Source organism: Mauremys reevesii, linkage group 10 (assembly GCF_016161935.1).
Source record: "Mauremys reevesii isolate NIE-2019 linkage group 10, ASM1616193v1, whole genome shotgun sequence".
NCBI lineage: Eukaryota > Metazoa > Chordata > Testudines > Geoemydidae > Mauremys > Mauremys reevesii.
In genome coordinates this window covers 84,659,183-84,685,655 of record NC_052632.1, presented here as the reverse complement: position 1 = coordinate 84,685,655, position 26,473 = coordinate 84,659,183, and the positions used below count along the sequence as shown (strand labels likewise).

Genomic DNA, 26,473 nt, shown 5'->3' with positions numbered 1-26,473 from the left:
CCCACTTTTTTTTTGATGCAAAAATCAAGAGGGTGCTGTGCAGCTTCCTATATTCTGGAAAATCTCTCGATAATGGTTTTAAACCAAGGCCCAGGGTTAATATGCATTTTGTGCTGGGAATGGGGTGCATTACACCTGGAGTAATCTGGGGTATGTTTTATCTTCACTTGCTTGTGTAGTGCTCTATACAGACAGTCCAACACGTTGTATAGCCAGGGATACCTGGCCCTCTCCCCTCCTTTCTCTAGGATGCACTGGCCACCAGGTTCAAGCCATATATTGTGCTAGAACATCAGTTCCCCTAAGAGCTTTCTGAAGTAATAATGCAGTTGAGGAAAACCCGGAAGGAAGCTTAGATGCTGCAGTGTTCTAAACCCTTCCCTGAAAATTGTTTTGTGGTGATGTGATGGAGTCTATTAACCCCGCACTAGCCCAACAAGGGTTAACCACTCACTGTGGGCTCAGGAGGCCACGCCCCCTTGCCCTTGCTGGGCATGCTCCAGCTGGACCCAGGGTATAAAAGGAAGCAGCTCAGCTCAGTCTGGGCTGACTGTGGAGGAGAGCGGAGGCATGCTGCAGGCTCCTGCCAGGGAGCTGCTAGAGCTCCAGACAGCGGAGGCCGAACACACCAAGCCCACTGAGGGCCCCTAGTTGACCACAGAGACAGATGGCCACCGCCCCCAGAGGAACTGCCGGAGCTGGAACCACTGGTAGGAAGTGGCCCAGGGAATGTGTTTGAGGAGGTTGGAACCTGAACCAGAAACCAGGGCTACTGTTTCCACAGGGCCCTGGGTCTGGACCTGGTGAAGTAGAGTGGGACAGGTCCCCTACTGTGCCTACTGCTGGGTGTGGCAACCTCCTGAGATATTAGGCACCACTGCCTGGGGCTGTGAATGTTAGGCGCTACTGCCTGAGACCAAGAAGGACATGGGCCACTTGGCCTCGCTGCCCTGAATGCAAGGGGCTGCAGTCATTGAAAGGGGGTGAGCTTTTGCTCTCCCCCACCCCCTTTTCTCCTTGACAGCCTGACACCCCACGATGGGGTGTATCAACCCCGCAACAGGCAGAGTGTATTGACACTGCAACAGTCGGGTTGTTAGTTTTGGGTGGTGCTTGCTTGGTTTGTATTTTGTTATGGAAAGAAAGATCTGATGGCAGATCCTGAGCCCGGCAAGAGGAGTCTAATGCTGATGACATCTGAGAAAGCACCCGGGGGGGGGGCGGGGGGTGGCAGGAGGCAGAGAGAACTTTAGCAGAGTCAGGAGACCAAAAGGACAGGTGGTGATGATGCATTTGGTTGCCATGGTTTTAGAGGCGGGATGGGAGATGCGCATTGCAATGGGGTTAGCGATAGCGCTCATGTTGGCTGTGGTGGGCAGTAGTCATGGTGCTGAGATTGGGATGATCATTAGGGTGACCCTTCTACTAGTCTCAGTCCCAATTTGGTATTAATAATGTCATTTTTCAGTATGTATCCATGGACTTTCAGTCAGAATAACCTTCCCTTTATATTGAAAGAACAGTAACATCTGCCTGAGATGGGGAGAGAGAAAGCAGTGTGTGTGTGTGTGTGTGTGTGTGTGCACGAACCTCCTTTGTGTGTCTGCTGTGAACTGAGCACAGAATGCCCCCCGCCTTTGCAGACAGCAGTCCTGTGAGGTTTAAAGGTGCAGTACACAGAAAATCACAGGCATAAACACATTACATGAAACATGCCTCATTTCAGATCAAAGTCCAGCAGGAGATGGGTGCGGGACGGTGGCTGTGGCACAAAGTGAGATGGGCAATGGTAACATGACTTGTGATTTACAGCTTATCCTTCTGCTAACACCTCCTGACTAGTCTCTGGGGTAACCATAGTACCCCAGGGCCATGTCTCCCCTGGGGAGTTGCCTCAGCATCACTTCTTGTGAGAAGGCGGGAAATCCTCAATCTCCCAGTGGTAGAGTCACTGTCATTAGCTGTTCACATGATTTTGAGCTCCAGCTCAGAGATGAGCAGGACTTGCACCCCACCGCTGTGCGGTTTTCTGGTCCTAGCTTCAGGAGCTGTATTGCTGGCTACCTGCATAGGTGGGAAATGGGAGAGGGAGTATCTTTAATAAAAGCAGTTCAGAGCAACCTGGGTAAGGCCTGCTCCTCCAGGCATGTTGGGATGAGAGCTAAGCTACCAGTCAGTGCCTGCACCCATATCTGTTTATAAAAGCAAAACAACAAAAAACTGCCAGGCTAGAGATGGAAATGGAACAGTGTTCTGGAAAGTAAAAAGCTCAGCCACCATCCCAGGGTATTTATTAATGTAGCAGCGTGAAATTCCTCTGGGTGCAGCAAATGAGACATAAAGTGTAATGCCCGATGAAAGCACAAAAAGGCATTTTCAACAGATGGAAAAACAACTTTAATACAAAAATAAAAATTGATAGACTATGCCGTTGGTAATCCAAATACCAGGTAACTCTTTAACAGTACCCATTACTGTCTGCAAAGTATATTTCAGTTGTTAAATGTGCTGCCTGATCTGTCATCATCCAGGATTTAAACTGATGAATCCTACCCTCTTCCATCTTCTTCAGCATAAGAAATTAATCAAGATGTCTGACAAGTGGCTGCCGAGCTCTGTGGAGACTTCTGACCCACAGATCATGCTCTCTGTCACTCAGGGGCTGGAACACGGACACTGACCTTTCAGTGGCATGTCTCCTCCCTAATTTAAAGCTGTTTTTGACGACCCCCCATTTTAGGGTGTGTTAGTGACTTGTACACGGCTGATGTGCTAAGTCACTGGTAACCAGTCCGTGAGCTGTCCATGCAGACATTGTGATCACCAGCTAAATATCTGTGGTGTCGGGGTGGAACTCGAGACTCTGCTCCTGGACAGTGGGAGGCTTACACCTCCGTTAAGAGGAGAGCCTTTAGCAATCCTGGTGTTGGGGTTTAGACCCCCTTCTCAGCCCTCCAGCCACTAACATACCATGATCAGATCTTTGAGCCCATCTGACACATTCCGGCTTTTGTACATTTTATGGATAGAAATGACCAAGACCTAGTTACTTTTTTGGCTCAGTTTTTATTATTGTTTCACCTGCCTCTAAGTGGAAACTGTGGGTGTGCACAGAGCCATCCCTTGGGTAGGGCGAATCGGGGTGACAGCTCCGGGTCGTGCGCTTTGGGGGCCCCTGCAGGCCAGTGCGATTGGCGGGTGCAGTCATAGAATCATAGAAGAAGAGGGTTGGAAGGGACCTTAGGAGGTCATTTAGTCCAACCCCCTGCTCAAAGCGAGACCAAGACCAACACCACCACCAGTCAGTTCCGGAAGAGATGAATTCATCACTTCTGCTCTGGGCCCCTCCGCTCTGGGCCCTGTGCTTTGGGGGGCCCAGTGCGATTGGCTGGTGCTGTCGGTTCCAGACGAGACCAATCCATCACTTCTTCCCCGGGTCCCGCACCCTCTTAGGGAGGCCCTGGGTGTGCAGAGCAGCTCCAAGCCCAAAGGCTGTGCTACGTATTCTGCTCTTTGCAGCAAGATCCATACTCCCTGCATTGGATGTGAAGGTCTAAGGCAGGAGCTTTCCTGGCTGTACATTGTGACATCTGCTGCAGATGTAGGAAGGGGGTGAGGGCCAGTCTGGCCCAGTCAGTCTCCTTCCTCTCTGCCGAGACTGCCAACAGTTGCAACTGTTTTTGTGATGGGGGCGCTGGTCTGAGCCCCCCCCCATGCCCTGCCCTTCAACAGCAGACGCTTTTGCTGAGCAACGGTTTTCACTGGTTCTGAAGGAGCTGCTCTGTCCTGCAAAGCAGCTCATTTGTCTTTATCCTCAGAGGAGCCCCCCTGCCGCTCCTGCTTTTTGGTTGTTTTGTGGCCCTTGGGCCGTGTAGGAGACTCCGAGAAGTGCAATGAAGAGGAAGCCAGTTCAGTTCCTTCCCCCTGCGTGGCTGTGCTGCTGGGAGGGAGGAACTGGCTCCCAGCTTTCACTCAGCTGGAATCTCCTCATTTATATGCCTCAGAAACAATTTCTGTGAATTTAATTAATCACAGTTTACATGCTAATAACCCTTGAAATATTTTTATGGGTAAATAATGGAAATTCCCTGCTGTGGGGGGATCTGCTGATTCCAACCTTCAATTATTTCATAATTTCCTTTCCATAAAATGATCAGAGAGTGAGACCATGGAAACGAACAGGAAAGGATAATTAGCAGCTGCGGTGTGGCCTGGTCCTAGAGTGGGAAAGATCTTATTCAACGGCTGCTAAGTGTCGATGTTTAATAAGGGATGCCTGACTTCTTTGGGGCCACCCAGGGAGCACCACCAAGTTTGGGGTAGCCTGGACTCTGCTGTCAGCTGCAGCACTGAAATCGCAGCGTCTCTGCTTGTAACGGGGGAGCAAGGCTCAGACTAAGAAGGCCTCACGCTGGATTCAAAGTGTGTTCCTTGGCTGTACTGCCTGCCTGGCTGGTAGGCTTGCCTGCCCGTCAGTGGTACCCAGGGCAGAGACAGGGAGTCACCAGGTGCTCAGGACTATATGGAATGGGGCCCCACAGACTCCTAAGATAGATTGGCACTACCAAGGGGGTAGAGATAAATGTGCCTTTAAATCACTTATGGCCACTTTCTCCTGGGAGTGGCCCCTAGGCAAGAGGGGAGAAGAGGACGTGGCACGGGCCAGGTGCAGCTCTGCTGTACCAGGGATTCTCCTCACCCAGCGGGAATGCTCACACAGATGGGTCAGTTAGTGCAATGCCTGGAGGGGACAATTTCCAGACAGCTTTCCTCTGACTCTGTTACTAGGTGACACGTCTGTGGAAATGCTCAGTCCCCTTGTGGAGCAGCAGCCCCCTGGGGAAGCTTCCCCCCTCCCTGCTCCTTTACAGCCGCATGGGCTGCTGTGAGAGATGCCCCACTCCCTCCACACTAACTGCACGGAGCTTGCAGGAGGACATGACTCCCAGCAGGGCAGATAGGGCTGGGCTGACTCAGCTTTGCTCTCACCGCTCTCTTGGCCACAGCTCAAAGCACAACCAGCTCCCCCCGGAACAGGGAGCGGCAGCGCACTGGTGGGGCTAGAATAAAGCAAATTCACGTGCTATGGAGAAGAGAAGTGCGAAGGGATCATTCAGCAGACACATCTCTGCAGCTCAGAAAGGGCCTGGTGCCACTTGTGCCCACTGATGAATGGAACTGGCACTGCCCTCTGAGGCAAATGCAATGACAGATAGCTGAGCCCCCTCGCACGGCTGGCTGTGCACGGGGGGGGGGCGCTGAGCCCCCTCGCACGGCTGGCTGTGCATGGGGGGGGCGCTGAGCCCCCTCGCACGGCTGGCTGTGCACGGGGGGGGGCGCTGAGCCCCCTCGCACGGCTGGCTGTGCACGGGGGGGGCGCTGAGCCCCCTCGCACGGCTGGCTGTGCACGGGGGGGGCGCTGAGCCCCCTCGCACGGCTGGCTGTGCACGGGGGGGGGCGCTGAGCCCCCTCGCACGGCTGGCTGTGGGTTGGGGATGGGGGCGCTGAGCCCCCTCGCACGGCTGGCTGTGGGTTGGGGATGGGGGCGCTGAGCCCCCTCGCACGGCTGGCTGTGGGTTGGGGATGGGGGCGCTGAGCCCCCTCGCACGGCTGGCTGTGCTGGGGATGGGCGCTGAGCCCCCTCGCACAGCTGGCTGTGGGTTGGGGATGGGGGCGCTGAGCCCCCTCGCACGGCGGGCTGTGGGTTGGGGATGGGGGGCTGAGCCCCCTCGCACGGCTGGCTGTGGGTTGGGGATGGGGGGGCTGAGCCCCCTCGCACGGCTGGCTGTGGGTTGGGGATGGGGGGGCTGAGCCCCCTCGCACGGCTGGCTCTGGGCTGCGGAGAGGGGCTGATTCAATAATCTGCCTTGTTGCTCCAAGTACCGAGGTGATGGAGTGTCAGGTACCTTGTCCAGCTGTCACAGGCTGTGAAGCTTGGGACGCTCCATCTGGGTGCGGGGGCCGAGTTCTCTGCTCCCTGGGGAGAAGGAAGGTTCATCTCTCTCCATCCTTTGCCAGGGGCTGGCCCTGCAGTAAGTCTATGTGGAGTCGGGATCCCTTTGCAATGGAGAGTTTTACTGGGTGTCGAGGGAGAAAGAAACAACCCCCAAACCCAGTGCAGAGAACTAACCTGGGCAGACCTTGCCTCTCTGCTGTGTGGGGGGCATGCGGGGAGGTTATTGATGCATGGAGGGTAGTGGAGATATGATTTGCACAGTGCTTTTAATCCAGCAACCAGATAGTTAATGAATTGTGAACTGTGTCTATGTGAACTCAGCTGGAGTCCATGCCAGCTGATCACACAGGCAGAGCCCGGGATTGGCAGGAGCACCGGCTCCACAGCCCATGGGCGCTGGTCAGTCTGCAGCTGGAGCTCCTGGTCTGGGCAGAGCAGATCTCTGGAAGGTGGCTGGATCTCTAGCTGCTGCTCTGGATCTCTAAGCTGCTTGAAAGACTCTTTCTGGTCATCACGAAAGGGAAAGATTTTGTTTAGGACAAGGCGTGAATGTGTGTCTGCTAGTCTGATGTTTTTCTCCTCCGTGCTTGTTGTTATGATTGCACTGTCACTGTTTCCACCCTGGAGTGGCAGGAGTGTGAGGCACCTTACAAATAACATTATTATTTTCATCCCGTAGAGAGGACCTGAGGCCAGATCCTCAACGGGCGTAAATCATCCAAATTCCATTGAAGTCAGTGGAACTACACTGAAGAAATGGCCCTGCATCTGTATGCTGATTAAATGCCAGGTCTGCTGCTGGGGATGTTATAACTCCATGTTCCACCCATAGCAAAGTGCACCCTTCTGCCAGACAGTGGAGTCTGTTGGAATAGTTTAGCATGGTCCAGTCACACACACACACACACACACACACACACACACACACACACACACACACACACACACACACACTCTCTCACTCTGGAATGTGGTGGTGTCACAGAGTGTCAGAGAGTAGTGCTTGCTAAGGAGGAGACCACCACCATCACTCAGGGTGATTATTATAAATGCTGGGAGATAATTGTACTGTTCCTAATTTATGTTTCCTTTTCCGCCTGCCTGCAGTGTTTTCCCTTTCATTTAATGCAGTATTCACTGTTGTAATTACTATTTTAGTCTGTAATGTCTCTATCAGAAGTTCCCAGCCCCCAGCCGCCTTCAGGACTTTCAACACGAACAAGTGTGGTGTCTCAGCCGTGAGGGTCCTGCTGAAATAGCTCCCTAAATAAATAAAAGGCAAATTAGATATTGGAAAATAACTAAATTCCTAGGGAACTGAATCTCACCTTCTATGCTAGGGACAAAGGCACTCGGCCTGAACAACACTATTGGAAGGGAATCTAAGGAACCCTGGCCATCGGGCTCCATGGACTGAAATCGGAGAAGAGGCTGGTGATAAATAAGGACCAGATTCAAAGGTGCGCCAGGGACAAAGGAGGAAGTGGAGTAAGTGTCATCAGGCTCATATACATTTGTGCTGCCTGTCAAGCCTGAAGAAGCGGCTTGTGAATGGGAGCTTGCAGGGGACAACTTGTACCAGGTGCTCTGGGGCTGACATACGGCTCTGCCACTTCCCCTCTGCCTGACCCGTCCCGTGGGGATAAACAACAAGCCCCTGGCTGAGAAACGGACAGGTAGGTCACTCCCAGGTGTCCCATTGCTGGAGTAATCCCTCTGTGTCCAGCCCGCAAGCCCATCTCTCCCTACTGGGCTTTGCTCCCTGCAATCATGTATGGGATATACTGTAATTTTAAGATGATTAATGAACTGATCAGTCAAATTTTATCAGCGACTTTCTCACTGGTCTTCCCTTCTCCCCCGAGATGCTGGTACAAGCTCCTCTTGTTCCTTCCCTTTGGCAGCATTAGTTCATTCTTTTTTCTGCGGTTACCTTCCCCCTATAAGCGATCTTGTATAGGTCCTGGCTTCTCCTCCATGTCCGCTCTGGGTACTGCTTTGTGCCCTGCAGTCCTTTGAGGAGAGGAACCTCCACTGTTCTTCTTTCATGGGAATCTGTTGATTCCCTCTAGGACTCTTCAGCCTTCTTGTGGATTTTAATATTCCTGCCATTGCACGTGTTTACTAGACTGAAATCCAACATCTCACATCTTGTGCTGCTGCTTTCAACGTCCTTTGCTGTGTGGAGTCCACCCACCTTGTAGCCACTGGCCCTGAGCTCCTGGTCATTCTCAACAGTGCCCTCCCATCAGCATGAAGTGGATCCATGATGGGTTCCCCTGTAGCTGGATCCTCTACTTCCTGGACCCTAAAGTTGTCCCCCTAAGAACCCCTTTGGTGGGCTGGAGCACTGTGAGGCGCACAGGCCAGATGCTGGGCTAGCTAGATGTTGGCTTTATTTGTTATTCTGCTGATATCTGGGGAGCCACAATTCCCACGTCTGCTATCTCACAGGGAAGCCCAGGAGCATATTGTCCTTGCTGTTCTTCGGCCACATGGGTCTGTAGCAGGTGCCCGCTGTCCCCAGGCTCTCACTTATATCCTCACCACACACCATGAACCACTGGCTTAGTACATGCTCAGGGTGCCACCTTTCACCTCTTCCTGCCTCTCCTAGAACGCTGTACTGGCCAGAGAGTTGGTGCTGATTCATTTCACCTTGTGGCCCCTACATCAAGCACAAACATCAGAGTTTTGGGGATTCTCCACTTCCCTTTGGAGTGCACATTCTGTGTCTTGTGCCACAGGGGCAAGTCACCGTACATGAATCATATTCAGCAAAAAGCTGTTCTACCCCATCTGCTACATGGCTCCTGGAAGGAACCAACATCCTTCTCTCTGTGCCTTGTGTAGCTCCTCAGATCTTGCTTGTGCTGCTGGGCTTTGTGGATTAGAGTGGTGTCAGGGATGTGGCTTTAGAAGGATTTGTTGCTATGGAATTGTTCAGGTGGAAACTCTCTGCTCTGTCTCACAGCCTTTTAGCAGGAAAGAGTATCTTTGCACTGCCAGGCCCAGGTCCCTGAGGTTCTAGTTTAAGGCATCTGCTGAGGGTATTTTCCAAAAAAGAGACAAGGCTGTACACTAGTAAGGAATATAAGCTCCTGAAGAGGGCAGCATGGGTTAGCTGATGTTACCGTACAGAGAATAGTACTTTACATTCCAAGCATGTCTAAGGCAGAGCTAGTGAAATGTAAAAGAGCATTGAAGGAATCGGTAGTAAAACTCTTGGCTCTGTGATAAGATGCCTGGGTTGGGCAAACAGAGTTATCCACCATTCCTGCTACTACAGGAAAATATCCCCTTCACCAGCAGTTTGCTACCTTGCCACAGGCTGTATCTGACAGGCAGAAAAGTGCTGATTCCACAATACAATATGTGCTGTCTGTCCTACTCCTCTCTCCAGCATGATGGGAAAACAGAAGGAAACTTACAGGAAACCCCACTTTTTAGTAAAGTTGAGCTTCCTGGAATGTATTTTCCACCATATTTTATGATCTTCTATGTTTGCTGTTTATTCCTTCCCTTTCAGTGCCAGTTATGCCTATGGCTCACACCTGCGCACGCTACAAAGAGCCGTTTTACAAGAAGTGTGTTTATCAGCAGCACTCATATGATGGTTTCTAATAAAACAGAAACATCGCATATCAGCTTCCATTTACTTAACTGCTTGTCACCATTTCCCAAACAGCCTGCTCCAGGTGGACTTTCTCTTAAAACGGTTGGTTTCTCTGTTCTATGTTACGAATACACGGCAGACTGCATCAGTAGAACGTTATGGCTACACAGTTAAAATACAAAGTCAGGAAATGTAAAAGTTAAGGTTCCAACAGCAACATTAACCAGGCTGCATGCACGTTCTGTCTGTTTACAACAGACAGGGGCATAGTAAACTACACATTCCGCCAGAAAAACAGGGACAGAAAATACTGCATGGGAGCAAATGCTGTGGGAGGAATCCTGTGGTCTTTGATGTTTATTCTTTGCACCAGTGTTGTTTTGTGTATTTACTAATAGTTGCTTGGGGCTCTGCAGTTCACCCCTAGTTGAGGTACAAGTGGTGGGGTGAGTCTCTTTGCTGTTCCTATCATTTGCCTGCAGACCGTGTTCAGTGGCTTCCATTGCCCTGCCTGTATCCTGGAGATGAAGGTCTGGCTCCAGGAGTATTTTCCATGTCACTCATTTTCAAGGCTTGTGTGCGGTTTTACTGTGTGTTTCAATGAGGTCTGTCCAGACGCCCTCGTGCATCTTGTCCCAGCAAGCAGCCTCTTGCCTGGCAGGTGGGGCGATTGCAGCGATATCCCAGTTGGACAGAGAGCCTGGTATAAGTGGGAAGAAATCCAGTCTCCATATGTCCTTTGTTCTGCGCATGGGTCAGCGCTATTATCAGCACTCCAGGCACAGGGTCCCAGTCACTCCCCTGCCCCAGGGCCTGGGAAAGCCCATGCTCCATAGGATGGAAGAGATGTTGATAGGCGGGGGGATGGCAAGAGCTGGCAGTGCAGCTGTCATGGGGGACGAAGATCCAGCTTTTGCAGTGTGTCCTCTTGGATCCATTGCTGCTCATGGAGTCTCCCTGCCCAAAGAGCTGCTCTTCAGAATTGGACGGATGCAATGCAGATAATGGCAGGTCAGCTGTACGTGGGGACACACTGCAGTAGCTGATCAGCAGTAGAAGGCTACTAATAAAGTGGGCTTCTTTTTCTTGATCCAATATTTATCTTTTGCTCTCTTGTCCTCGGACTGTGAAGAATCCTACAATAAACAAACAGCCTCCATCTTCGGCGAGAAGGGACATCAGCAGCCAGGAGGCAAAGCTGCTCAGAGCCACAGAATGAAGAATTTGGCTCTTGTAGAAGCTAATTAACCAGTAACATATTAGCCAAGTCTTGCATCTTTCCCATAGCTCTTATACTTCTCTTCTCTTTGCACTTATCTCTATCTCCCCTCTGTTTAGGAATCTACCCAGTTCATCAGACAAGTTTTGTGTCTTCAGGTCTGTGAACACATTATTAACTAGTAGCTGAAGGCATTTGGACCAAGTTATCCACCATCTGTGCAGTCTGCCTCAGACACCAATGAAATTGTTGCATTCAGATTAGCTGCAGAGCAAGGGTGGTGGTTGGTGAGATACTTCTGATATCACAGTGGTCTAGGACTCTTGGCATGGCATAGGTGCATGCCTCTCTGCAGCCATACACCACATGGGTATAACTCGTAGAGGCAAAATGGGTGAGAACTTAAAAAATGAATGGTAACAGACTGCAAATCCCAGTGATGATTGAGCCTGGTGATATTCTGAACAAAAGAGCCCTCAAGCATGCTTGTAGCCGTTTCTGTTGTGTGCAAGACTAAATAGAGTCCCTGTCCCTAGGAGCTTACAATTTAAAAAAATATAAGATGCTTTCTCACTGAGAGACTAGTCAGCTGGGAGACCCAGACAAAGGAGTTATTTCAGTTAATCCCCTGGTTTGGGGAACGGCTTTCCTCCTCAACATTGGAAGCAAGGATGGACATACACTTACAACAAGCCCGTAATGCTAACTTGCAGGGGAAATCCTATAGAAGAACTTTAGCTCATTTGGCATTACTGTGGATGGCCGATCAGGATTAATGTTGTTAAGTAATACAAGTGGGAATCACAATGATTAGGCCATTATTTTAATGAGTTTTCCAAGAAGGATAATGACAGTTAGTATACCTTCCATGAGCTTCCACGTGCCAAGCAGCTCTGGCACCTCACTGCCAGGGGCGGCTCTAGCCATTTCGCCGCCCCACACACGGCGGCATGCCGCGGGGGGTGCTCTGCTGGTCGCCGGTCCCGCGGCTCCGGTGGACCTCCAGCAGGCGTGCCTGCGGATGCTCCACTGAAGCCGCGGGACCAGCAGACCCTCCGCATGCACGGCTGCGGGAGGTCCACCGGAGCTGCCTGCCACTCTCCCGGCGACCGGCAGAGCACCCCCCGCAGCATGCTGCCCCAAGCACGCGCTTGGCGTGCTGGGGTCTGGAGCCACCCCTGCTCACTGCAGAAAGTGGGGATTCTCTCCTGCCCTTCCAGGCTTTCCAGCCATGAAGTTACAGTGTTCATCCCTATTCAGACTGGGCTTAGCCACAAAGCCACAAGACGGGGAAGAGTGGGGCAAACAGAAGAGAAGGTGCCTCAATCCAAGTGCTTGTTTTGTCCTCACTAATTGTGGGTCAGCTGGGTGAGTTGCATGCCCTGGCTGTTGTCTGCCCAGCACTGACTAGATTTCCCAGCCTGGTGATTTGGGTAGCAAGAGAGGATTCTATCAGAATGTGAACTACAGGTTATGACAGCAGCAAAGAGTCTTGTGGCACCTTATAGACTAACAGACGTTAGGGAGCATGAGCTTTCGTGGGTGAACACCCACTTCGTCGGGTTGTGACAGTATCACAAGAACCAAGTATGTGAGTCTCTGCTTTCCATCTTTCCTTACAGCTCCTGGAATGGCCATTGTCAGGAATAGCCCATTCACTGGGAGTGTCTGAGCCCAGGGTTTCTACAGCGCCTGGCCTCTCCCCCTCTCAAATGGTGAATTGAGTAAAACAAAGCTCACATGAGGGAGAGAGTACAGCACACTAATGAAACTGCAACACATCCGCCCGGGAAGCGAACAGAGTAAGAGGAGGAGGCATCCAGTTCTCCTGGCCCAGCTCTTAAGCCTGCACCACAGCTACCGTGTCTTTGTTAAGCAGTGATCATGCTTGGCCCTGTGTGAAACACATGGTTGCTGCCCCACAGACCTTGCAGTCTGCATAGTTATGGACCAAACCCTCCTGGAGGACAGCAGCAGGCATGGCGTTTGGGTGTTCAGCCAGTGCAGTACCCACTTGCTCAGAAGAAACCTGATGCTGGCTCAGCTCAGAACTGACCTAGCACCGAAGATCATGTATATGAGTTTCTGGCTACTAACCTGGAAAGCTCTTGACTGTGGAAGTGAGGTCAGAGGGAAGGGAAGAGCTGCTCTTTCCTACTGTGTCGCAAGGCCCAGCGTTTTGGGGAGTGAAGAGATCAAAGTGCAGTTGCAGCTTGCGGCCTGGCAGTTCTGTCATGTTGGCATAACGGCCTGTGCAGCAGCACACAATCCAAGTGCGAGTCTGTTCTGCTCTATATAGCGAATAGCGAACCGTGTCTAACTGAAGGAAGCCCTAGACCCTTTCCAGAGCCCCAGCCTGTATTTCAGAGGTGAGCTACCTGCCTGAAACACCCTGCCATCCTGGCAGCACATTCTCGTTCCCATTGGTTAGCTAAACAAGCACTCTCTGCCCCTGCTGCCCAGCTGGGCGAGGTGTCATGACATTACCATTATTCTTAGTTTTACAATCAATTTAAAAATAAAATCAAAGGGCTGGTGTTAAAAATACCAATGTTTAGTGTAGGCTGGAAAGAAATGGAAACCATTTCAAAGCGTGTTTTAAACACTGCATTTTCATTATAGACACTTCAGCTGCTTTTCTCCCAGCCAGGATCATTCGCTCCAGCTCCTATGTGTTTTGCACGCTGAGGCCTGGCAGCTGACAAGGGGGAGCATGCCACGGAAATCCTGGGCAAGTGTCACTCACTGATTCCTGCAGCAGGTCACAGTTGAATAATGAGTTAAAAATCCTGGACTGATGATGTTGCCTGACAACACGACGCGTCCGAGGTGTCAATCCTGTGTTCTTTTTTGGGTGGAATGAGCTGAAGTAGCTGTGTTCTCTGTGATTAAACCCCTCCCCACACAGCAATGCAAGTCCCTTGGCTTTACACACAGGGAAATGAGTTTGAACCAAGTTTCTAGATCAAAGCAGCCAAACAAAACCTTATGACTGCAGACTCCCTGTGACTCTCCATAGCGCTTTTGATTTCTGGACTGAGGCATTTGCAGCTGCAGTATGCAAAAAGTCCTGAGTCCAGCTATATATTATTAAAAGTCCATTTTTGTGGGAATCCCCCAATTTCCTGTCACCACAACCCTCGGGTCCTAAGCAACAGCAAAGCTCTGTCAGAATCCCCAAGCCCCCTTCAGAAGTGCTGTGCCCGAATGCAACCCCACAGACCTGCACTATTCTTCTGTCCAGGAGCGGTTACCACACTAACAATGTCTGAGCCTGTGGGGGTGGACTAGATGTAACTCAGAACTGGTAGATCTTTTCCACCTCTGACTCCTATAATTTGGATGCCTAACAATGGGACTGGCTATCTGGGTAACACCAGTGTCCCAGGGGTTAATTTGGTAACCGTTTAGTGCAGAAAGCAGATATTACCTGCCTTTCAGGTCCACAAATACATTTATTTATGAGAAAACACCCATCTGTACCTTTCTGTTTTATTTTAAATAACCCCAAAGCATGAAGGGCAGCTGGTAATCTGTATTCCAGCAAGGCTGGGCTTTGTTTCTTTGCCACTTGAATGCTTAAAGAAGACACTTGTAGTTTTTGCAGATTTGTTCAGGTGAGCTGTTCTTGGAGAATGGAATCAGGCCATGACTTCATCCACAGTCCCAGGGGTCTTATGGTCAGGTACAGAAATGGAAGGTAATGCAGGTCAGTAATAATTAAGTACCTGCATTCTGAGCACTGTCCATGTCACTTAGTGTAATTATTGCTTTGCTTATTGGTTATGCCCTGTCCTTTGAAAGATTTAGTTACTGCGATTTTTTCATATTCAGTTTTGCATATTTTTTACCTACAGGGCATGTCAAACTCAGCGGTAACTCCAAGCGTAAGGCCAACCTCTGTGACAAGGCTGTTGCAAGTTCCAATAGGAACCTAGCGGGCGGACCCAAAAGGTTTGTGACTAGAGAATTGTAAGGCTTAGAAGGTTTGGGGGTTTGATGTTATCCTTTGTGAGGGATGCTGTCTTTGCTTAGCTTTCCTCTCGGTGCGTTCTGACCCTTATTGCTTTCTTGGAGAATGAAATGGCTGATTCAGTGCTAGATGAACTTGGTCCCTTCTGAGAAGTGAAGAATCCTGCACAATGCAACACAGATTAACTAGAGATCTCTGTTGGGGAAATCAAATGAAATGCCTTGACTGTTGGGAACTTTTTGTGTCATCTTGCTTAAACATGTTGGGTCTGTTGTCATCCTCTAAAGCTCAATATGCTACTTGCAGTTCTTTTCTTTTGTTTTTTTAAATCAAATGAGACTATGTGAATGCAGCCAGTTCCTTTCAATGGATGTTGGGGCAGAGCCACAGTTGGAACAAATTGTTGTAACTCCACTGAATTCAGTGGGGTGAGGATGATTGACACCAGCTGAGAATCTGGCTCTGCTTTCACTTTCCTGCACTCCTGCTTTGCTCTGCACTGGCTTAAAGTGAGGACAGTCAGATTTTTGCCTTGTGTGGATTAAATCACTGACGTTAAGTTAGTTCAGTTTTGGGTTGATGAGGCAGCAGCACAACCTAAAAGCAGGAGTTCAGGAAGGTTAATAATAATGATTCCTAATTTGATTGTTAAAGCATGCTCCTCCCCTCCACGTCCTTGTGGCACCGCACAGATGGAATTAAAGGAGAGTAATGCATTGTACAATGCAACGAGAGCATTATAACCAAACTGGCCCCCTCTAACTCTAATCCTGAAAATCCAAGGGGATTTAATGCAAAACCATAAAGGGGAAGGGAAGGATGTAAATAGGGGCCGAGTCATCGTGATGGAACAAGGGCTAAGGCATCTTTAAAAGCAGGGAAGGAAGGATGAGATGGACGCCAGGAAGAGCCACGCCTGCTGCAACAAGAGGACAGTGTGGTGGGATCCTGAAAAGATAGGCAGTGCCAGAGCTCAGAGTCCCATCAGAGGAAGCTGAAGAAGGCCAGAACCTGCATGGTCAGGACTCCTAGTGATTCTGCAGCCTTTTCCCTGCATCGATTCATGCGTTTCTTGCTTTTAATCACCTGCTTCCCAGCAGCCTCAGGAGTGATGGATGGCAGCACCTTCCTACACCAGGCGCAGCCACTCTGTTGTCTGCAGCCCCTTCCTAAGTCGCCCGTAAGCCTGGAGGAGAGACCTCTGACTGGCACAGATGGTGATGGAGGCCTCATTGCAGTTACTGTTACCGTCTGTGACCCTAGCAGGAGGCAGATCCTAGATCACACATGGCAGACATACATGGACCGAAGCTTTGGCTGTAAACTGGCTCATTAGCACAGTCAGGCATCTCTGGTTGGAAGCAGGGACAATAAAGACAAATTCCATGACCCCAGCGTCCAGCCTGAGGCCAGGGAGGAGAGAATCTTCTCCTCCAGGCTGCAGAGTAGCAGTAGCATCACTCTGTGCCTGCAGCAGCCCACACTGCCAGTGGCTCCTCCGCTGTGGGGCAGATGAATCTAGTGGGCCTGTGCTTCCTCCAGGCCTACCAAGGACCTAGATCGTGCAGGGAGCCCCCCTGCAGGAACCCTGGGAGAGGACCCACGTGTCGTCCCCTCCCCCAGCCATGGGGGCGCATGGGAAAAGGGGAAGAGGAACCGAGGCTGAAGTCAGCAGAGCAGCTGCAGCAAGTTTACCAGTGGCCTTCGGACACCGATGATGTCATCGAGCTGCTGTCTATGGAGTGACCCCAAACCTTCTATCTCATCTGCTGATTGGCTGCTGGCTCCAACAAGCCCCTCCCATTCACGGCTTGTTCAATCAGCCTAGTTCCACCTGCCCCCGTGGCCTGCACCCTCCTCCAGTCCTGTTTGTTCTTCGTTTAGCGACTCCGTCCCAGCCGTGCGCTGCCGCAACTCAGTAAAACCCACTCAGATATGAGATAAAAGACCAAACTTGTGGCAGGGTGGCCAACTTTCTAATAGCCCCCATGCCCCGCCCCTTCTCTGAGGCCCCGTCCCTGCTCTCCCCCACCCTCACTCACTTTCACCAGGTTGGGGAAGGGGGTTGGGGTGTGGGAGGGGTGAGGATTCTGGGGTGAGGCTGGGGATGAGGGGTTTGGGGTGAAGGAAGGGGCTCTGGGCTGGGGCAGGGGGTTGGGGTGCAGGAGGGGTGTGAGGGCTCCAGTTGGAGGTGTGGGCTGTGGGGTGAGGCTGGGGATGAGGGGTTTGGGGTGAAGGAAGGGGCTCCGGGCTGGGGCTGGGGGTTGGGGTGCTGGTGGGGTGTGAGGGCTCCAGCTGGAGGTATGGGCTGTGGGGTGCGGGGTTTGGGGTGAAGGAAGGGGCTCCGGGCTGGGGCCGGGGGTTGGGGTGCAGGAAGAGTGAGCTGGAGGTGTGGGCTCTGGGGTGGGGCCATATATGAAGGGTTTGAGGTGCAGGAGGAGGCTCAGGGCTGGGGCTTGGAATTGGGGGGGGGGGAGGCGGTGCGGGGTGCAGGCTCCGGGAGGGAGTTTGGGTGCAGGAGAGGAATCCGGGCTGGGGCAGGGGGTTAGGGTGGGGAAGAGGGTTTGGGTGAGGGGTCCTGGTGGTGCTTAGTGCAGCTCCTGGAAGTGGCTGCCCAGGCCCTGCAGCCTGTGGGCGTGTGGGCAGCCAGAGAGGCTCTGTGTGTTGCCCTCGTGCCTGCAGGCATCGCCCCGCAGCTCCCATCGGTCACGGTTCCCGGCAGCCAATGGGTCTAGGGCAGCAGTTCTCAAACTTTTGTACTAGTGACCCCTTTCACACAGCAAGCTGCAGAGTGTGACCCCCCGATACATTAAAAACATGTTTTTGTATTTTTAACACCATTATAAATGCTGGAGGCAAAGCAGGGTTTGGGGTGGAGGCTGAAAGCTCGCGACCTCCCATGTAATAACCTCGTCCCCCCCTGAGGGGTCCCAACCCGCAGTTTGAGAACCCCTGGTCTAGGGGTTGCAGGGACCTGGTGGCCACTTCCGGGAGCCCTGTGGAGCTAGGACAGGCAGGGAGCCTGCCTTAGCCCCGGGCCCCCACTGTGCTGCCGACTGGACTTTTAATGGCCCGGTCAGTGGCCCCTTTTCGACCGAGCGTTCCAGGCAACCCTAACTTGTGGAGTCTGCATGACGCTTCCAAAGCAGTGTCCTGCCTGTGCGTTCCTGCCCTCCCCCTCCTGGGTCTTTGTGGCAAGGACTGTCTCTCACTGGGTCTTTGCAGCACCCCACTATGGGGCCTGAGCTTTGTTGGAGCTTCTAGGTGCTACCCTAATGCAAATTAATCTGTCAGCTCTGGTCTAGGCCTCCATGCAATCCCAGGGGAGGGGGCAGGAGCTGGCCCTAACAAGTGACAAATTGCAGAAAATTAGCTCTTTCCCCGTGAAGTGCAAAGAAGCTTGTCTCATTTCACCAGAGTGGGATGGGCAAAGCCCCAGGGTCTTTCCCTGCCTGGGCAGGTTTATGCTCCTAGGGCTGGGCTTGACTAGGAAAGGAGGTGCAGCGTAGGAAGGGCCTAGCTAACGCATTTGATTCAAGTCAGGTTCTGTGATGTGGTGTGTGCCCCACACAGGCACTGAATGGATTAATGGGGGCCTGAGTGGCCAGTTATGTTATCTGGCTGCACCTGGAGGGGAGCCAGGCTTAACTGAACATGAAGCTGAGCTGGGCAGAGCAGGCTGGTTATTATAAAGAGGGGACGTTTGTAGCAGAAGGAGGCTGCAGGGAGAGGATCTGCTGTCACTCTCTGTGCGATAGAAGAGATAGGAAGTAGGCCAGGGAGGCAGCAAGAAGGCTGAGGGCTACCTTGGCTGCCAGGTACAGGGCCCCTGGGCAGAACCCAGAGTAGAGAGAGGACCTGGGTTCCCTACCAGCCGCCGAGGAAGGTGGGGTGAAACCCTCTGGGGCAAGGGGTCTAAGCACCATGGAGCCCAGAGACAGCCAGAAGACCTGCTGTAAGGTCATGGGTTTGGATGGACTCTGTTACCCCAGAAGGGGTGGACTAAAGCATGACCTGGCTGGAGGGCAGGGTTGTGGGAAGAGAGACCACTGCAGCGATTGATTGACTGTTGGCAGGTGGTGTCATATGGGGAGAGAGCTGCTATGACATACCTGGCCATAAGGAGGTGCTCCTACAATGAGTGAACCCATTTGCTTACACTCCTCCTGACACCATAGTATCTGAGCCCCTGGCAGTACTGCATTCAGTAATGAGACTATATTGTTTGTTCTCTCATCTCCCCATGGGGAGAAGCATGTGGAATGTGGCTTTGATAGGCCTTCAGGGTTTGTGTTTCATAAATATACCTGTTGCTACATAGTTTATGTTAGAGATGGCTCCGGGAGGAATGTGCCTTGCCCTTGGAGCAGAAGGTGGCGAGGTTGGTGGTGTTCCTGGGGGAGTTTGTGCCACAGTCTCTGACTGGCCCTGAGGCAGTTCTGTCTGCTGCCCACATGAGCTTTACCTTTCTCGTGGAGAGTTCCATGGGACCTGAGGAACAGAGCTGTGTGCTAGCAAAGCCTGACCCACACTTGGCCTTTTTCTTAGTTTAAATGCAAGGTAACGCCACTAGCTGGTTGCGTTCTAGGCTAGGCTATAATGCAACCCGCTAAAATCAAGTTGAAGCTGTTACTTTGCATCTGCACTAGGAAAAGGTGGAGTTTAGGAAGTTGGCTACATGCAACTGCTTTCCTGATGAAGCCAAACTCTTTCAGCAAACCTCGCTGCTTAGATTCAGCTCCTTGAAGCAGAGAAGAATACTGCAGATCTTTTAGCAGGCACCTGATTGTTTTGAGGGAAGGATAGTTGTCTGGTTTTTGTCTGTTGTTGATTTCTAATGAGGTTTCCCGTAGACACACTATTAAACTAACATAATTAAAGCAAATATTGTTTCCGGATATGTAAATGAGTCTTCACACACCAAAATTATTCCAATACATAAGCTCTGAGAATTTATTAACTATTAACTTTTGTGTGCAATCAAACCTGAAACATTACCATTTTTTCTAATAGTTATATGTTCAGTTGTTATTAAATTTGACTTTTCAGAAATAATTATGAGTAGCCTAATTAAACAGTTTTAGCTTAATATATTAACAATGCAATTTGCTCCAATGTAATTAGAGAGCCATAAAGTGCAATTTACAAAGTGAAAATTGAGACTGGGCCACCCTGCTGTCTTCAGACATCTGGAATCCTGTACCATTACTCAGGCTTGTAAGGAATGAAGTATGCTGACAAATTCTCCCCAGCACCCTCACGACAAACCAAAGAATCCCACCATTCCACCTGGGTGTCAAATCCTTTTCTGTTTTAGAAAGTAAACTGTCTGGGGATGTAAATTCTGCAGTTTAAATAACTTGGAAATTGGGCATATGGGATGAGGAGCTGTTGTTGATTTTGGAAGCTACCCCCACGCATGGGCCAAACTCACTGCTTGCGTAAGCAGACGTGGCACCCCTGAGGAGAAACCAGTGGTGTTGTGTCTGGCTGCACGAGTGATGACAAATGAGACTTGCTTTTGAGGTACGTAAACAAAGAGCCTCATGGGGCATGTCTGCACCATGTGAAGGTTTACCCAGCAGTGACTGAATTTTCCAAGTCTGTCTCATTGGTGCAGGAGGCTTTGGTTTTGCTATGGTTTGTTACATGAAAAATGTTAACTTTAAATGGTGTTTCCTGTGGGACAGCAACAAAGCTTTAAACTTCTTCTAATGGTAAATATATTTTCAGAAAATGCGAGACCAACAACTGGTCGTGTTTTCTGGGCCCTGCACTTTACAGTTCTGTTGCTGGAAGAAGGAGTCTGCCTATTGGTTAAAGCACAAGTTGGGAGCCAGGCACTCCTGGGTTCTAATTCCTGGTCTGACACAGTGACTCTCTGGGTGACCATGGATAAGTTACGTTGCCTCGTTGTCTCACTTTCTCCATCTATAAAATGGGAACAATGAGCCTTCCCTCCCGCATAGAGGACAGGAGGATCATTGCTCTGTATTAGTATGTTTCCAGGAGCTAAGGAATCTCCTTATGTTCTGGAGAGGAGTGACTGGAAAGAACCAGCACTTCCATGGTGGGGAGAATGTTGTGTAGATGGCCTGGGAGAGAGAGACGGAGAACAGGGCTTTTGTTAGAGACTCTGTCTGTTAAAAGTTACAGCCAGTTCTAAGCAGAGCCTAAAAGTAATGAAATTATAAAGTCATGGGGGAGGGTTAATTAAAGCTATAATCTCTGCTAATTTCAACGGCAACCTGACTTGACTGAAATCTAAAATGAATATGGCAAAATAAAAGTTAAGATCTTAAAGAAAGCGAAAGGCCAGAGCTGGTGTAAAGTACAACTGGAAAAGCAGAAACACATAGTGACCCAGGTGCCGGCACGTGAGAGCCCTGCACATGACTGACAGGGTGTGACAAGAACCCCACTCACCGCTCCACTGCTACCGAGCGTGCACAGAGCCCAGTGCACCTCAGCGAGCTGGTGCCCCTTGTAAGAGGCTGATGATTTCCCAGACCCAGTGTGCACTTTCTCCACGTCACCCAAGGCATTTGAATGAGCTGCCCAGCTCCTCATCAGCCCACTTCAGCCCTTCTGGGGCAAGGCTGTGAACTGGCCCAGTGCACGACTCTTGCATAGCTGCATGTACAGCAGCAGGTGTGTGTGTGGAGAACACAGCAGTCCAGAGGCACTGGCCATGTACATTCAAACCCAGCTGGGTTTGCGTGCCTGGTTCTGTCCCACCAGTATCTGATGGCTTTCTGGGCTGCCATCCCCATCTGTTTAGGTGAGTCAAGAGAAGGATAAGAGGTGACTTGATCAAGAGGGTTCTTTGATCTAGCGAAGGCAGAACAAGATCCAGTGGCTGGAAATGAAATGAAACAAATTCACACTAGAAACAAGAAACCAGTTTTTAACTGGGAGGGGAATTAACCACGGGGACAGCTCACCTCGGGCTGTGGTGGATTCTCCATCATTCGGGGACAGTAAAGCACAATAGAATCTCTCTCTCCACAAACTGCTATAGTTCCGCCAGGAATCATTGGCTGGGCTCTCTGGCCTGGGTTGTACAGGTGCTCAGATTAGATAATCAAAATGGCCCCTCCCTTCCGGCCTTGAAATCTGTAACTCTGAAAACCACTTCACGCTTATCACCAGGACTCTCGTGAAAGAACCAGGCAGTGCACGGTGCATCAGCCACACGTTGTGCACCCTGGCAACCAGCATCCCAAGCAGCAAATCCAGCTGTGCACTGCTGGGCTAACCCTGTGTGCAGCTCCCTGCGTACCGTGATTCTGAGCAGCTTAGCATAGTCCCCAGAGAATCAGTGGTTGTGGCAGAGCGTAACTCTCCCAGTGTCTGGGGAGATCACTAATGTGATGGTGGCCTATGGTGAGCAATATATGCTGGGTGCTTATTTATAGAATAACATTATCACTACACTACATATCTTACTATGCATTAAGCACACAATAGCACTATAACTTTATACTGTATATGTATTTCTAGCAGTTACATGGCCTGAATTGGCCGATGTCTTCCTATAATCCGGTCCACTTAAGCTAAGTGTCTCATAACACCTTGCATTAGCTGAAGTAGCTTTGGCTTAAATATCTAGGAAAGCTGTCAGGATCAGGCCATGTGGGTGTTTTACCATAGTAACAGGCAGAGTTATTCTCACAGACCGGTACTGGAATGTCCTATAGATAAGGAGAAGATATGAGTGTTCACCCTGCTACAAGCCTAGGAACAAAGAGCTAAGGGTGTACAGTGTGGTACCAGAGAAGATTGGTTAAATCTAGCAGCAGATGATGCATGCAGTACCTTTGCACTTGTAAACAGGTTGGGTATAAAAAGGATCGCTTTAGGGGTGTAACTTTGGGAGCAAGCCTTCTTTGGACTCTGATAAGGTCCTATTAGCCAAGATGGTCAGGGTGCAACCCCATGCGTCATGTGTCTCTAAACCTCCAACTGCCAGAAGCACCTGGCACTGGCCATTGCCAGAGACAAGATGCTGGGCTAGACGGCCCATGGGTCTTACCCAGTATGGCTGTTCTTAAAGGTGACTACAATAACAGTGCATGAGACAGCTTCCTGGAAATTGGTATCGAATTGAGCCTTGGTTTCTGTACTATATTACTACTGACTTTTAGCAATAAGCCTGACTGACACTGGTTATTTGGTCTCTTGAATATATTTCATAATGAACCAAAGTGTGGTCGAGCAATTGGCTATAAAATTTACTGACACCTGGATGCATCCAAGTCTCTATAATCAGCTGCCAGGGTCAATATTCAGTTAACAAAAATGGCTCCTGCCCATTAACTGCTTCCTGTAGAAGTCTGGGAGCACTTGTCAGCTCCATGCCGACAGACAGGAAGAGTGTGCCTGCACTGACAGGCTGGAGCTGTGCCTCTCTCCCACACAAAGTACCTTGTATATCCTGCTTTCTCCTGCTCCCTCCCCTGACCAGAGAGATTCTTCTCACCCCCAGCCCTCCTGGGCCATGCTCCCTCCCCTCTAGACCAATGGCTCACTCACGCTCCCAGTTGCCACCAGTCCTTCCCAGCTGAGCTTGCTGGCTCTTCCCTGATGCCTGCCCTCAGTAATCATGGCAACCTAGGGAGGCAGGTTGCATCAGAGGAGTTGTCAGGAAATGAGAGAGGGCTTCCAGCAGCATGGAGAGATGGGTAAAGCCAGCTGGACTGCAAGTTAGTAAAGGTAACCTGCACGTTCCAAGGATCTGTTCATTAACAAGATGAAATCTAGAGTGTTGGGGTGGGCAGGTCCCCCTCCCCTCTTCGTTAGCTCTGGACTCACAAAAAGATTTTCATATTTTAAATATGGTGCAATAACATCAATAATCATAATTATTGCATGCATCACAGCTTTGGAGATTAGCTACAGAGCATGCATCTCAATGGCAAGTAGCTATAATAACTCCATATGTGAAACATCAAAGTCTAAGGAAATGCTGTTCTGTTATAAAAAATAAATCAGAATGATCATCGCACTCAGAGCAAAGTGCAGAATTGCAGACGTGCACTGAACAAATGCAACCGCATTTCATACCCATTTGGGTGTTTCAAGTAGGGGAAAAATTGATTCCACAGTCCCAATCACCAATCCACATCAAGTGAAGACTGTATTGAAATTATGAGATTTTACACAATATTAGACTTAAGTCAGCTCCTCCTTTGGAAATGTGTTTATAATTAGTGCCTAGAAAAACAGGGAACAGTGTTCGGGGCTTTAATTTTTGATATACTCCCTGGCAGACAGAGAAGAGGCTGAGATGGCATGAAATTCTTAAAGCCACGATCTTTCAAGTGTCCTTCTGCTGAATTGAAATTGTTCTCTCTGAGATTAAAGAAACTGCACTGCTTGTTTTCTTTGTGCAGAAGAAAAATATTCCAAGCTGGGAAGAGCACAGACTTTCTCCATCGAGCCCCAGGAGAGAGATTGAAATAAGAAAATGCAAAACATTGAAGAGAACAACACACACCTCTGAACCCAACAACTGCAATTCCCAATTACAGCCCCTCTGCTGTTCCTCCTTCCTCATCACAGCTGTTTAGCTTGATCACTCCACCAGCCCCAGTGAGATTAATTCTGCAAAGGGCTGTGGTACTGTACACGCTCTGACAGCAAAATCAAAGGCCTTGCTGTTGATGCCAAGTTTGCGCCTTGGCTCTGAGTTAGGAGGAAATCAAAGCCCCTCATTAAAGTTTCAGAAAAATCTAACTGGATATGAAGCCAGCATTCAGAAATGTGTTCAGAGAAAAACAAATATTGTTTTAACTCCATTAATAATTGAGTTGCCAGCAGAGATCCTCATAACGTTAAGGGAATTGAAAATTAAGGCGAAGACACTACTTTAAGAAAATATCCTGCTAAATAATTAATATGGTGGTGGCCTACTGGAAACTGAATGAAAGGAGCTCGGAGACTGTCTTTCCAACCCGGGGCTCTCTAAAGCCACAGTTTGTCCCAGGAGGAAAATTTGGTCACTCTGCTGAAAAAAGCAATAAGGAGCTCTGACTCCATTTGGCTCAACCACTGGTCACTGTATCAGAGATTCCCATGGTGAGCTGCCAGTCTCCTGAGCAGCAGAGGTTAGAACCCAAATGTCATGAGGTTCTGAAATCACAGGAATAAGATTTTTAACTCCTTTGAGGAGAGAAGGGAAGAATCTCCAGATCCTGCTGCTGGGAATGTGGGTGCTTCAGGCATAAGAACAGAGCAGAGACAGACCTGGAGAAGATGTTTGGCAGCTGGTGAAAGCTTCAACCAGCACCAGAAAAAGATGCCCCTATTCTGGAATATAGACCTGGAGGAAGTGCCATAGGATCTTTAATGACCACAAGTGGCCAGCACCTTTGTCTCCTCATCATCTGAAAGGTGCATCTCTAGCAGCACAGCAAATCTTGGGCTCAGTATTGACTAAATCAGTAGATGGCGATCTCCCCTCTGGCATAATTTTATGCAGTGTCCTGGATTTTTCTCGGGGGTCTGCTGTCCAGGCATGGACCATTGGTTCAGCCCAGTGTAGGTGCTATGGAATAATTAATAAAACAAACTGGTACTAAGACATTACCGGACATTAAACTCTTCAGCAGGAGTAAAGATGACGTTCCTGCACTTCTCTACAAAAAACAGCTCCCCCCCGTCACTGTCCACAGAGCCTTTGAGAAGTGGAACTCAAACAAGTGGCTAAGGAGTTAATCTGATGCACATTTCATGACACGGAAAGATACCCTGGTGCTTAAAGAGAATATTGAATATTGCGTGAGCCTTCTCTGAAAGTCTGTGTGCTGCTGAAGGGCATGCCAGCTCTTTAAAGTCCAAATTTATTCTAGTCCACTCCTATCTTTTAGGCTGTTATAAAGAAGAGACTAGTAAGTCAAGTATAATTGCTAGCAGGCATTTTAATTTAAGAAATTCCACAAGAACATACACAAAAAATATAACTATTTATCAATTCATTCTTTTAAATAAGCCAGAGCTGAATGCTTTCACCATTACAAATGTCGCAGAGTGTTTTACATGCAAAGGGTTTGTTGAGATTGATGGAATTCATAAAGAACCTTTATTTACTAAAGCAAAGTTAATAATTAAGCAGAAAGCAGAATATCCATGAAAGCTGCTACACAAAATGATAATTCTTGTCCTAGTCCCCAGCAGAATGCACAAGTACATCAGTGATCAAGAACATAAAAGTGATCCACTAGAACCACAAAAGGGAGTTTATTTTTCGAGTCCTACATAGGCTAAATGTACCACTCAGAGATGGAGAGAGGAGGGCCTCCAAAAGCTTCCAAAGGTTTACTAAAAGCACTGTGATTTCTGGATGATATAGGGCTTTTTTGATACTAAAAGGACATTTTTATCATTAAAGTGGGACATTCTCCAGATTGCAACCAAAGTATTTCTCTTTAAGAGACACTGTTTAACACAGTTCTGTAGCTAATACACACAGACCCCGATCCTGGCACCTCCCCCATGCACTGGATGGAATTCAGTGGTAGTGCTCCCAGGGGAAGGTTGCTACTCAGCCTGGTTTCAGGCAGCAAAGCCTGGCCTATAGTTCACAAGCTCCTGAAACTGCAAAGCAAAGTGAGTGGAGCGGCAGCAGCTCTGGGAAGTGGGGACTGGCCAGTCATGCTGGAGTCACCATGTTCAGAAAAAGGGGTGTGAAAAAGTCTTTCAGCTTCA

General features: G+C 49.7%; 1 long non-coding RNA gene across 5 annotated transcripts in view; it reads left to right on the top strand.

Moving 5' to 3' along the window:
• Positions 1-563: 563 nt before the first annotated feature.
• The window catches only part of LOC120374127, a 50,041-nt gene continuing 24,131 nt past the window's right edge, over positions 564-26,473 (top strand). The window contains exons 1-6 of one of the 5 annotated variants that reach the window (XR_005585890.1): positions 564-710; positions 6,636-6,746; positions 7,297-7,632; positions 12,414-13,160; positions 14,390-14,500; positions 14,649-14,745. This is a non-coding gene — a long non-coding RNA (uncharacterized LOC120374127). Of the gene's footprint in view, positions 711-6,635; positions 6,747-7,296; positions 7,633-12,413; positions 14,501-14,648; positions 14,746-15,418; positions 16,724-24,159; positions 24,458-26,473 lie in introns of those variants that run through there. The other 4 variants (XR_005585892.1, XR_005585893.1, XR_005585891.1 and 1 more) reach the window with 4 other exon arrangements.